The following is a 4096-nucleotide window of genomic DNA, read 5'->3' as shown; positions in this document are numbered from 1 at the left end:
GCCTTTTAGTATATAATTAATAATATTTAATAAATTATTTATATAAAAAAAATTTACTTAAAAAAATTAGAATTTAAAAATAAAAAATCTAAAAATACAAATGAGAAGATAACTTTGTAACAATTTGATTATTTTTATTGTTTTGTTTGAAAAATATTTTATTTATTAAGGTGTGAAAAACATAAGATTAAAATGAGTAGGATTAAGAAAGATTAAAAATTTAATATTATAAAAATAAAAAAAATTTATATAGGACTAATTTGATTATTTTTTGAAACTTTGGGAATGAAAATGACTTAAGTGTGTATTTTCAAAGACTAATTTGGTTACAAATAAATTTATGACATGTCAAATGACACGTGGCATGCTAGATGTCACTGATCTGACACGTCAACCAATTATCTTATGACACGTGGCATTAACCCAACACATTATAATGTCGCGTGGTACTTAACGTGACACATCATCATCTAATTAACGGAAGGACTAATTTGATTTACATTTTATCTTTTTGAGACTAATATGACTAAAAATTATTTGAAGACCAATATGAAGAATGAGTGATCTTTCAAGGACAAATTTAACTATTAATTCAAAAAAATAAGTATTTTTTGAACATGTGAGTAAAAATTTTTAAAATGTTACTGTTCATGTGATTATTATGTAAGGTAAAGTACTATTTTAGTTCTCAATGTTTAGGCCGAATCCTAATTTAATCCCTAATATTTTAAACGTCATATTTCATTCCAAACAATTTTTAAATGTCTTATTTCAATCCTTAAAAAACTTAGTGGGTTCAATGTTATCTCATCATTAAATTTGACAAACAATTTGCATATTGAAGAGCCAATAGTATTCGATTTCAGTATGTAAGTAAAATTGATCCACCAACAATGACTAATATAATAAGTTTTTATTTTTTTATTTTGAAGAAGTGATGATTGTTTGTTACGATTTGGAGTTTTGTACAAAAAGGAAATTGAGAAAAAGTATTACAAGAAGATTTTAGTTATATTTTTTTTAACATATGAAAAAATATATGACTTAACTAGTAACATTAACGTTCATGTCACTTATTCCATTAACTATTAATGTCAAATTTAATAGTAGGACCACATTAAACTTGTTTAAAATTTTTTGGAACAAAAATAAAACGTTTAAAATGTTGAAGACCAAATAGGTTTTGATCCAAATATTAGAGACAAAAATAATACTTTACCCTTATTATGTACTAATTAACATTTATTTTAGAACACGAGTAAAAATTTTTAAATATTTTTCTTTAATAAATTCATAACAAATACATCAATAATTTAAATTTTGTATATTCTATAATTTTGTATAATTGACAATCTTAACCGTTAAATCCAAAAAGAATTAGTTTTTTTTTTGGTAACATAAATAAGAATAGTGACAATTTTTTTTAAATATTTGTATTATGTTTAGAGGTTACTCTTTCTTGTTTAATTTATAAGAGTAGCAATTATTTATTTATATATTCGTATTCATAATTTCTATGCAATATTTAGCTGGAAGCCAAAATCATTCAAGGAAACAAAAATGCTTATTATATTTAGCTACTCGAATTATTAATAATCTTTGTTTATACTTGGGCCTATTAAGTTAGTCCACATTCTCATTAGTAGTCAAGTTATATTTGAAATTATGCCACACAAATTCGGCCCAATAGTAGTAAAATCAATCTATATGACCTTATCTATATAGGTAGACTGACTTAAATATGGGTCTTTATAACTCATGTTTGACCCCACTTAAAAAATAAGTTGGATGTTTCTCCCACTATTTTGTGATCATCATCTAGATGATAAGCATCCAAAACAAGAGGCTAATTTTTCACTTTGTAAGAGAATTCATCTATGATTATTTAAAGTCATTTTTAAATGACCAGGCCATATTTATAACTCTAACAAAATATCAATATTTAGGTATTTTTTTTAACCCAATCACACATAAAATTTGCTTAAACAGTTGTTGATTTGGGCATCGGAGTTCATTCCAGATATCCTCTATCACCATCTAGACGTGAACATCGGAACAATCACCATTCTAGTGAATAAGTCAAAATCTTCATCTTTAGACATTTGGACCTCACATTTGTAACGACCAAACTTTCGACATGTCCAGACAACTACCAATCATCAAGCATTACCATTTAGTCGACCTATGAGACTCTAGACTTGTATTGCATATATAGATATGAACCTGTTGCACTATCGGAGTCATGTAAGTTAACTAAGTTAATGTTTTCGAAGTTGAATATAAAATAAGACAGATATCATACACAGGTTGCCTCAAAGGCTTAGTTTGTACATCAATAAAGAACATATAATTTATAACAGATACTCCAAACCAGATATATAATATAGAAGTTAGTATATAATAGACTTATATATATAGTTTGGTATATATAGTAGAACTTATATATAGTAGACTTATATACCCCAGAACTCGGCCACACAGGAGCCCTTAGTTTGGTACCTAGGATAACTTTGAGATAGTAAAATCCTACCCTTCAAAAAATACTAACAAAAGAAAGGCAAACAAAATTTAGTGTCCAAAGATGCTTTCATCCATAAGTGTCTTCAAACGAAAACTCAAGCTACTGTCATCATCTTAGGAACATTGCATACAACCTCCAACTCACCTCCTATAGCTCCACTCCTCGAGAAAGAATCGGAAGTCTCCTTTGCTGTTGTTTGAGTCTCCCATGCAGGGTCCTCTTCAGGATCCTCTTCTTACTATGAACTGATCAAAGGTTCGTTGGCCATCGCCGGAACAAGTACCTCTCTCAGGAGGTCAAACTGTGCTGCCAACAGATCAATAGGATGGGGATCCGACTGAAACTCTGGTGGTGCATCAGGATGATGATCAAAATGAGGTCCTGCAGGATGGAACTCCTCCTGATAGTAATGTAGAGGGAAGGCATGATGAGTGCCTCCAAGATGCAGGGTAGAAAGTGGAAACGTCGTAGGGCAGTATTAGATTGAAGTTCAAACTATACAGGGGGTAAGAGAACGAATGATCGCAAAAAATATACATTCAGGTATGAGGCTTTTCGTAGATGATGGTGCTCTCCAAAAATACTGGGTCCTCACAAGTGAATACAATCGGCATCTCAATGAACAGGACTCTGGTGCCAGCGATCATCATTGTTCCCTCCATCTATAGGAAAGTCTAGTCTTCACTCATTTATCATAGTCCAAGTCTTTCGACAACTATACCCTAGTTTATGTTAGTATATAAGAAGCAGTAATACTAAGTAAGTATAGACAATTCACAAAGCACAAAAAATAGAGAACAAATATGTAACACAATCACAGAGAAAATGCATAGTGTGCAATCACAGAGAAAATGCTGCAACCAATTTGATGCATGTCTGTCCTAGGCGGGACATGAGTTCATGCGTCGATTGACTACCCACAACCTGATGTTTTCTGGGACTAATCCCGGATATGACTTCTCAACTGTGTACACTTAGCATATGTGTCTCATGGGTGAAATCATGTAGATCTGGACATTCGGCAATCGTTACAAAACTTGATACCATAATATGTTTCTAGTTGAGAAATAGTTTTCAAACATAAGGTGGACGTTTCCACATCATTGTACTGAGCAAGTGGAATTGTACCTCTATCTTGCTAGACATATACTCAGAATAGGGTGTACCATTCCAAAAACTTAAAGTTAACTCACCCTTTCTACCAAAATTATAGCTTTACAATTTACAGAGAATTATAACTTTACCTTGATCTTTTATCTTAATTACCAATTTGTCCCCAAATTTTTTCTTATAGGACTTTTATGTCCCTCTTTTTCTTAATTATCTTTTTGTCCTTACTACTTTATAATATGACCATTTTATCCTTTAACATTTAATTTTTACCATATTAACCTCATGCTCTTTCAAAGTGATAATTTTACCCTCTAGTGTTTTCACTTTTGCTATTATAATCTTATATTTTACTAAATTTATCTCTAGGTGTCATAATTATTTAATTTTAACCTTATATTTTTTTTCAAATGAATATTTTATCCCTTATATCTTCCAAGTTACTACTTTACCCTTAATCTTTAC

This window comes from Arachis duranensis, chromosome 7, assembly GCF_000817695.3.
Source record: "Arachis duranensis cultivar V14167 chromosome 7, aradu.V14167.gnm2.J7QH, whole genome shotgun sequence".
NCBI classification, from domain to species: domain Eukaryota; kingdom Viridiplantae; phylum Streptophyta; class Magnoliopsida; order Fabales; family Fabaceae; genus Arachis; species Arachis duranensis.
The sequence above is the reverse complement of the archived record's forward strand: the minus strand, read 5'-3'. Positions refer to the sequence as shown.